This window comes from Homalodisca vitripennis, chromosome 1 (genome assembly GCF_021130785.1).
Source record: "Homalodisca vitripennis isolate AUS2020 chromosome 1, UT_GWSS_2.1, whole genome shotgun sequence".
Lineage (NCBI taxonomy): Eukaryota > Metazoa > Arthropoda > Insecta > Hemiptera > Cicadellidae > Homalodisca > Homalodisca vitripennis.
Genome location: NC_060207.1, coordinates 132956337 through 132966678, shown reverse-complemented (window position 1 = coordinate 132966678; position 10342 = coordinate 132956337).

Genomic DNA, 10342 nt, shown 5'->3' with positions numbered 1-10342 from the left:
AACTTCGTTTTTTCTGATAGGATACTCTTCATTTTAGGGTAATTTTTGATAGAAAACAGGATATTTTAAATCTTGGATAATTTATTATAATCCCAACTGTAAACAAGACTCAGAGGATTCAAACTAGTTATATATTTTTTACCAGGCCACCAATGAAATCTTACAAGCTATGGAATTTATGCCAGTACGTAGGCACAAGCTAGAAGACGACTCCTTGAACAGTCTCGAGAGGTGAAAAGACACACAATATTACTGTGGCTTCGAGGCGGCAACATCTTCATGCGCGTCAGCGTCGGCTCGCCGGCGATCGAGATCAAATCTGCAGCCGACTCAGAAAACTGTAAACTGTTTCCGACGACAAAATTGTTTTTATCTTTAGAAAATAACTGGTATAATTAATCTACATTTTGAGTTTAGCGTAGTTTTCTTTTATTCTCGCAATTCTAGTAAATAAAAACATTTAGATGGTATAAATAATTTATTATTTATTTATTTATTTATTTATTCATCAACGGTATCCACCATTTTTACAATAATAATTAATAATATTTGAATAACACAATAAACCGTTATTGTTGCTTCAAACGAGTTTCATAAGAGTGTAGTAGGTAATATTTGTATTTTGTGTGTGTGTTTTTTACAAATTATAGGAAATTTTTAATATGGAAGGAATAGTGGTTATATAATACATCAAAATATTCGTAGTTTGCGAAAAATTCTGATCGTTTTGTAGCTAAGCTGAGCGTCATGGACGAGTATCCAGAAATAATAATTTTAAGTGAAATTTGGATTAGTAAGGATGAAGCTATGTGTTATAGGCTACCTAATTATGACTTGATTGTATGTATAAATGAAAGTTATCGCTCTGGTGGGATAGCGGTTTACAAAAAGAAATCTATTATTACACACAGTGAACAGTTGAAGTTAAAATCAGCTGATATTTTAATGCTACAAATGTGTTTTTTCAGGCCATGATTTTATTTTATTTACTGTTTATCGTTTACATAGTTGTACAATTCAATACTTTATTAATGAATTCAATAATTGTTTTTTTTTTTTATTATAAATCTTTAAAAAACTGTATTGTGACGGGTGATATAAATATTGATTTATTAAAGACAGATGATAATGATGTTGACAACTATAAATTAATGATGGCTGGTTATGGGTTTGAAGCTCTTGTAACGCAACCGACAAGAGTAACTGTTACGACACGATCGTGTATCGATCATGTCTACTTGAGGATGTAATGTAGAGACAAGCGACCGTGTGCGGTAGAGGCGGCTGTGGTGGAGGCCGATGTGACCGACCACTACTATATGAGTATATGACGTCGTTGGGGCTACCGCTACGGTCGGCCGGACGTCCTGCAGCCGAGTCCGCCGCTGCTGTTCGTGCTGTTATTAGTTACGATAAGCTGGACGATGTTGGTTAATATGGATTGGACTGACATCTATAGGCAAAATAACGCTTCCGTGGCGTATGATTAATTTGAAATTAAAATACAATCTTGCATTGAACAATGTAAAGTAGTAAATACAATAAATAATAGAAATCGCAAATTAAAGTCTTGGATGAATGATTACATTTGTAATCAAATAAGAAAAAGAAATTGGTTATATAAGAAAATAAAACATACCGTTAAATGATAGATTTAGGTTACATTATAATTCTTTTAGGAACAGTTTGAAGCAACAAATTGAGTTAGCTAAATCAAATTATTATAAAAATAAACTGGAAAACGATATTGGTAATCATAAAGCTACTTGGAATACCATTAATAATATGACTGGTCGGAACATAAAGAATGAAATATTTTGTTTGCAAATCAACAATACGATTTCAGACCCGGAAATAGTTGCTGATGAATTTAATGATTTCTCTCTGTCGGTAGCTGATCAAATAATAGAAAATAACTCATTGCCGAATGGTTTGGAGAACTGCCAACACAAAAATAATTTTATTCTAGTTCAAAAGATGTCATCTATGTTGTTAGGGCCGGTGTGTTGTGATGACATTGTAAGAATAGTTAAGTCTCTGAAAAATTGACAATCGCCTGGGACTGACGGTTTGAACTCTTTTTTAATTGCATATCTGCCCAAGGATAGCTGAAGTGTTTACGTTCATTATAAATTTAAGTTTTAGCATGGGAATTTTCCCTGAGAGTCTTAAAAGGGCTGTTGTAATACCAATTTATAAAGGTAATTCGCACAGCATTTGTTCAAATTTCTGACAGATTTCATTGATTTAAACTTTTTCCAAAATAATAGAAAAAATAATAAAAGAAAAACTTATTAGTTTTTTAAATAGGATAATTTTTTTAGCAATAATCAGTATGGGTTTAGAGTGGGAATGAATACAGAACAGGCTCTTTTAGACTTTGTTAGCAAATTAAATGAAGGGATTAATAGTGGTAAGTGTGTGAGTGGACTTTTTCATGATATACAGAAGGCATTTGACACAGTCAACCATGCCATTTTATTAGAGAAATTATATAATTGTGAGATTAGTGGGGTAGCTTGGTTTTCCAGCTACTTACAAAACAAAAGGCAATGTGTTAAAGTCAAGCGTGTTGTAAGTGAAATGGGTGTAGTGAGGCACAGAGTCCCCCAGGGATCAGTTTTGGGAGCAACCTTGTTTCTTATATATATCAATGACCTTTGTAATGCCCAAAATTAAATGGCCAAATCACCGCATTCCCGGATGACACGCCCTCTGATATATAAGTGACACATGGGAAGAATCTGAAAAAAAATTTTAATAGATCTGGAAACTTTAAAATGGTGGTTTTGCAAGAATAAATTAGTTCTCAGACAAACAACTACTGTAACTGAATTAATTTTAGTTTAAGGGGGTTCATTGAATTTAATAATTAAATTATATATAAATGTTTAGATTGTTTAAATATATTTAATACCTGTGTAAATTGTTCGGAAATCAGTTCAACCAAAAAAAGTAAAATATTTGGGTGTAATTCTAGATAGTGAATTGAGCTGGAAAACACATATAAGTAAACTAAAACCAAAACTCATAACAGGAATTAGACTTTTTTATCACTTGCAGGACATATGCCCAATCCAAACTCTGCGTTGTTTATATTTTGCCTTAGTAAATAGTAGATTAAAATATGCTATAATTTCTTGGGGTGAAACGTATAGATCCACAATAAAACCTGTGGAGAACATTCAAAAATGGTATGTTAAATTAATTCTAAAGAAAAGATTAAGAGAACCATCTCATCCATGTTTTGTTTGTATGAAAATTTTACCGTTACGTTGTATTTATATATTTAAGGTTTTAAAAGCTTTTTATTTAACTAGTGGAAATTTACCATCAATGTTAACTTTTTTAAACAAGGTCTTAGAAATGCTTGTAATTTTAGAGTTCCTAAACCTAATGTAACTTTTTATACAAAAACATTTAACTATACAGACAGGGCCAAGACTTTTTAATAGGTTGCCGCAAAATATAAAAAATATTATAAAATTAAATAAATCCCTTAGAAGTGTTAAAACTTGGCTTTTAAGTATGGACAGAAGCAGCGTGGAGTATCTTTTAACTGTTATTCAATAAGTAATTTGTTTTCTCTTATAATGTATGTTACTGTGGTATGTAAATATGGTAGTGTATTAAGTTTATTTAAAATAAGCGTGCTCCAGTGTATAGAATAAAACCTTTAATATTTATCATTTAGGTTTGGCGGTCTATGGCAATGTTTTAAAACATACATTTTCTTTAAAACAAGTGTATTCTGTATACTTTTAAATTCACAAAGGGTAAGTTTAATTTTCGTTTAATCTGTTTGGTATGCCATACAGAGTGTAACAATAAATTAATTTATGGGATTAGTAATTATAAATAGTTATAGTGTCTGCAACTGCAAATGAACTATTTATCTAAATGAACTTATCTGATGGAATCCCTAATCAGGCTTTGCCTTTGGGACCCTATTTTCCTTTTAAAATTATATTTGATTTGTCATAACAGAATTTTATTTTATGTTTATACAAATTTGTAATAAACATATGATTTTGTCTTGGTACTAACATTTGTGTTTTTTAGGAAATAAATAATTTATTCAGTAATACGTCCAAAAATATTTATATTATGTTATTGAACAAACTAAGCACACTATACCTGAAAAACACTGATGTAAGATATAATAAGCCCAGATGTATCAGTTATCACAAAAAACTAAACAGAAAGAGGATAACCTTCCAGAAAATGTTTGAAATTCCAACTTCTAACAATCAATTTTTTTCTTTTTTTTTGTACAAATCAGCCATTGCAACAAAAATCTAGTCTTTATTATGGCTTTCTAAGTGACATAAAATTCATTAAAGGATATCCTTCCAGAAAATGTTTTGAACTTCCAACTTCTAACAATCAATTTCTTTCTTTTCTTGTAGGATTTATTATTCAGTATTTGTTATATTTGAAGGGATAAAAGGATTATGGACATTTGGCATCCTGTTACAATAAAAAAACATGACATTTCAAAGCCTGGAATATATTTTCTTCTTCATATGCCAAAGGAAAAGAAAATTCAGCGTAAGCAAGAGAGGATTAGGGCTGTCTCCTGCAGAGATCTCATGAAACAACTAGTATGGAATGGAGAACTCATCCTAAAAGAACAGGAACTAGCATTTCTGCCTCTAACAAAGTGGGCAGGGGTTTCTCGACTTACTGATAGTCTGAAACTGAGGGAGCCTCAGCCATTAGACCTGGTTCTGGACATCCAATCGGTTAGTGTCAATATCAGGTATTGATGTACTCAGTTTAAGTTCTATTGGGGCAGTATGATCTACCCAGAATGTATTGATACTTTCTAAGATGAAAATAGGCCTCATTCTTGAGTAAACAAAGGATTCTGATTGTAAGCAGTTACAAATCACTGAGATTGTAAAAGCCACATTAGCTGCTCACTATTTGAATTATTAAATTTAATTATTAAAAAATAATTATGTAAAAATAAGGTAAATTTATTTGCAGGCTAAGGTCACAAATCATGAAAATTCCATAATCATATTAATAAGATTCAATGTACAGACGACACTGAAGAATGGTGCAAAATTAAACAGTCGGTAAACAAAAATAGCTAATTGTTGCAAACAATGGAAAGGGTATGTTTATAAGTTTGTTTTGATAAGGTTACGTTTTGTCTTGGTTGCTTGGTTGACTATATAACACTAAACCGTATAAATGAAAGGTCAAATCAAGAAAAAACTTTTTATAAAACGTTTAGTGGTTTGCTTGAACTCATGCTTTTGTTATTGGTCAAAGCATACAAAATTGTACAAAGTTTTAACTTGTATACAACTTTGTGGGAATAACTATGAATACAAAAACTACTGTGTTTCTTAGTAGATTCAGACCAAATTTGGTAGACAGTATTTGTACATAGCTTATACATTAACAAGTCTTAACCAATAAGAAGTTTCAATATGGCGGCCATTTTACTACTACAAAAATACAAAATATAGGACTGGTGCAGTCTTTTCTCCCTAACTATGTATTTGGCAAACCAGAGGTCCTAGCTCAAATCCACTGATAAAATTGTTCAAGAGTTTTAAATTTCCTACATAAAAGGTCATCACTTTTTGTCATATCTCTAACGGTTAAACCACAAAATAGTCAACACTTTGTTAAAATCCAGAAATAAGTAAACACTACAATATTCCCTGGTAAACCCCATCTTCGAATTCAACTTATAATATGAATTCTCTTATCCTTGTTAATGTAAAACAAGAAATTGGTAGCTTTCAGATGTTTTCTAGTGTGTACACAGACTAAGCTATAATTGTACCCAATTTCAAGTTTCTAGTAAAGAAGGAATTGGGCTTGACTTAATATGCTTTAAGTAGGTCAGTACCACAGGGGATTTAAAGATAAAGGTATTTGGAATACCTGAAGCACTAAACCAAATACTGTAATCTTTATCAACCGAATAAGATGGTCAGGACGTTTTATTTCATCTATAAGATATTCCTAGGGTGGGTAAGGTGACCAGAGGTTGAAAGACCAGACACCTCTTTCCTTGAGGGTGTTGAGTCATTTATGAGAATAAGTATACCAGGCAGATTGGTTCATCAAAGGTTGAGTTTACCGGATGTTTAACTTAATGAAGGATATTATCCTTTACCAGAGAAATAATCTGCTGACATTATTATATTAGAAGTCAACCAATTATTTTTAATGGATATGAGCTAATTCAGAAAAAAACCTTGGTTCTGATGTCAGGCCCAAGGAGGGCTTATTCAACGCATGGACACGGTCCACAGTTTATTTTGAAAGAGGTTCCAGTTTTAGCCAGTCTATGAGAAAGTATATTAAGTTTAACTCCCCACCTCTAGTATTATACTGGTGAATAATACTTCTTGTTCAAAAATTCTGTAAATTTGTTTTGGTATATAATAGTACCTGAAAAGCATAAAAATTTACAACTGTGGGAATTTTTAGTTAAATGAAAAGTGGCTTACAGTGAGCAGGCAAACCCACTTCTGCAATATTACAGACTGCCTTTTTCTGTAATAATAGAATATCATTTACAAACAGAGAATGACCCCAAGCTTGTATACCATACAGTATATGTGATTGAAACAGACTAAAATATGACATTCTTAAGTATTCCAAACTTACAAGTTTTTTTAAATTTCCATTGTAGGTCATTTACTCTTGATATTTTTTTACAAACTGTTTCAATATGCAAGGACCATTGTAACTTAGAACCTATATGAAATCCCAGAAGCCTGAGATCAATGTTAATTTCTTGCTTAAGGCTTAGAGTTAGGTATTGTGTTTTTCAGGATTAGAAGATAATTTATTATAAGAAAACCAAGAGGGAGCCTGCTCTTCTGCTTGTTTAGTGACATGTTTTAAGCAATTAAGATTGTTGTGATAGGCCATGAAAAGATGTCATCAGCATAAATAATCGAATGAACATTGCAAATCATTTATGTTCTAGGCAAAAAAGGATACTAGGAAGGAGCCTTGAGAAAAGTGGGTACACACAATGGAAAATCTTAACTTCACCCATAGTAGCCGTAAAGCTTGGTCCCTCTTGAGAAAGCTCTCCACCGGCAAGCCTTCGACGAACAGTTCTTTGTCACATCCGAAACCCTGTGCAATAGCAAAGCGTATTGTTGCTCTGTCCAAGTCAGTTCGCCACCCATCTGACAAGCTGGTTAACTACAAGTTAAACGAATTTAAAAGCAGTCGGCAAGCTCCGTTGGAAATATCGAGAGCATTTGAACTTGATGAAATTGAAGTGGCCATCTCCGCTCTGTCAGTTGGGAAGGCAGCCGGTATCGATAACGTCTTCCCAGAATTCCTAAAGTACTCAGGAATCAAAGTTAAATACTGGCTTCTTACAGTGTTCAACGAAATACTGGCTACAGGTAACCTGCCTGCAGCATTTAAAAGATCTAAAATAATCGCAGTTTTGAAGCCCAACAAAGACCCAGAGCGTATTGAGAGCTATAGGCCCATAGCCCTGTTGAGTGTGTGTTATAAGCTGCTGGAGAGGTTGATCTATAATAGAATATTTCCCATTCTCAATGCCAGCATTCCTATAGATCAAGCTGGCTTTAGACCTGGTCGTAACTGCTGTGACCAGGTGCTTGCGCTAACAACTTTTATTGAGAATGGTTTTGAAAGGAGAGCAAAAACCTCTACAGCCTTTATAGACCTTACTGCAGCTTACGACACTGTCTGGAGAAAAGGCCTTTTAGTAAAGCTCTATAATCTAATTCCTTGCCCTTTCCTTCTGCGGCTTCTTAATTCAATGATTAGCGACAGGCTTATAAAAGTATGCCTTGGCCGTGAGGAAAGTTCTTTCAGGCAACTTAAAAACGGCCTTCCACAGGGCTCAGTACTTGCTCCTTTGTTGTTCAACGTGTACTCTGCCGACATCCCAACAACGTTATCCAGAAAGTTTATTTATGCGGATGATATTGCCTTAGCCTACCAACATAATGACATAAAGAAAACAGAACAGGCACTCACTGATGATCTTTCAGTCCTCGCAGATTATTTTAGAGCCTGGAAGCTAAATCCAAATCCTAATAAAACTGAAGTATCATGTTTCCACCTAAATAACAGACTGGCGAACTACAAGTTAAATATAACTCTTGATGGTGTCAAATTGAAACATAATGAACATCCGCAGTATCTGGGAGTTACCTTAGACCGATCTCTCACTTTTAAAAGTCACCTTCAAAAGACAGCAGCAAAGCTGAAAACAAGGGCTAATATAGTACAGCATCTTGCTGGATCAACTTGGGGAGCCAACGCTAAAGTACTGCGTACCACTTCTTTGTCCCTTGTGTACTCCGCTGCTGAATATTGTGCTCCTGTGTGGCTTAATAGTGCACATGTGCGAGAGGTCGATGTCGTTCTTAATAGGGCCATGAGGACAATTACTGGAACTCTCATGGCAACACCAACACCTTGGCTCCCAGTGCTGAGCAATATAGCACCACCTGAGATTAGACGCAAAGAGGCTCTTCTGAGAGAGTTCAATAAGATCGTATCCAATCCCGAATTGCCCGTTACGCGCGACCTTCCTCAGCAAGATAGCCGGCTCAAATCACGCAAGCCATCACTACGAACAGCATCCCAGTTGATAGAGGAGAACTTTACGCCTAATGCTAACTGGGCGTCATCCTGGGAATCATTCGATGGACGGAACAAGTTCTTGATATCCGATCCTACGAAAGCAGCGGGTGGCTTGGAAATTCCTCGAAAGGAATGGGTTTTATTGAATCGTTTTCGAACTGGGGTTGGGAGAAGCAATCACTGGAAATTCAAGTGGGGTATTACTGACGACCAGACGTGTGATTGTGGCGCAAACTCTCAGACAATTGAGCACATTGTAAACGACTGCCCTTTGCGATTGTTTTCTGGTGGTCTGGCTGGTCTGAGTGGTTTAGAGGATGGGTCTCTAAACTGGCTCAGTAATTTGGATTTAGCTTTGTGACGGGAGATTTTAATATTATTTTTAATTTATGACTCAAGAACTTTGTTCTTACGTACTTTTTAATAATTGTAATTTTTAATTTATTTATTTATGGATAGCTGCCTTTGTCCCCCATACGATATATATATATATATATATATATATATATATATATATATATATATACATGAACATTTATTTTTTACTGAAACAAATTGACTCCTATTGGATAGATAAGACCGAATTATTTTTAAAGAGCTGTCCTCAATACCGTAGAATTTTAGTTTATTTCATAGAATATTAACTGGAACACTATTAAAAGCCTTGCTAAGATCACACAAAATTACAGAAACTGACTCTTTTCTTCCAAAAGCGTCCAAAGATAAATCAATGAAATTAAGTACTGCAGAGGTAGAAGATTTATCCTGCCGAAAGCCGTGTTCACGTGTGGAAAATAAGTTTTGTGGCCCAAAAAAATAACCAAAACCATTTAAGATTCTAATATTTTCGAAAATATAGGAATTATTGAAATATATCTGTAATCTCCTTTTTTTGATTGGAGTATCACTCAGTTGTAAACTTTAAACAAAGATCCATTGTTCATGGAGATAAAAATTAGTGACCACTAATTTGGAGTTGTTTCTTTGAAAATTCAATTAATGAAATATGTAAACTTCGCTACTATTTTGCTGTTAACACGTGCAGTGCATTCTAAGGGGGTTTTTATTCAGGGGATTGACACGGATACTGCGTTGATTTAGCACCCCCTTTCATGACATCAAATTTATCATGAGTGAGGGGGTGTAATTAAGGCACACCAAGTTTATAAACTAACAATTCTTCTTCAAGTTGACAGCCTCATGTATAATCTACCTCTCTTTTCATTAAGCAGGAAGAGGTATTTCATTTTAAGTTAAAAATGCATTTGATGTGATAAAGAATTTTGTTTCGTATTTTTTGCAGATTAAAAGCATATATTCTGGAAGCCCACATTACACTCTGTCAAATTAATATATTATAATCTATTAAATTAAAGTTGAAAGTAGGGGATATGACTTAGTTCTTAAAATATAGCTATTTCCAGTGAACCATTGCAAATCCTAATACAATAGAGTGGTATTCTTCGATTACTTTTTAATATCAGTCCCCGAAGATTTAAGAATGGCAGAAATTGGATTGGTGATGATTTTACTGAAATCATACTAGGGTTAAAAAAATCTAATAGGATTCAAAAATCAGACCACCTAAAAAATTTCTGGATTAAACCATTTAGGTTTCATACACGAAGTAAGACAAATGCACCTTTTAACGATATGTAATTTTGCAAACTGCTGATCAGAGTAGACGCAGCAGACTTGTAATGATACACAAAACATAAATATTTCA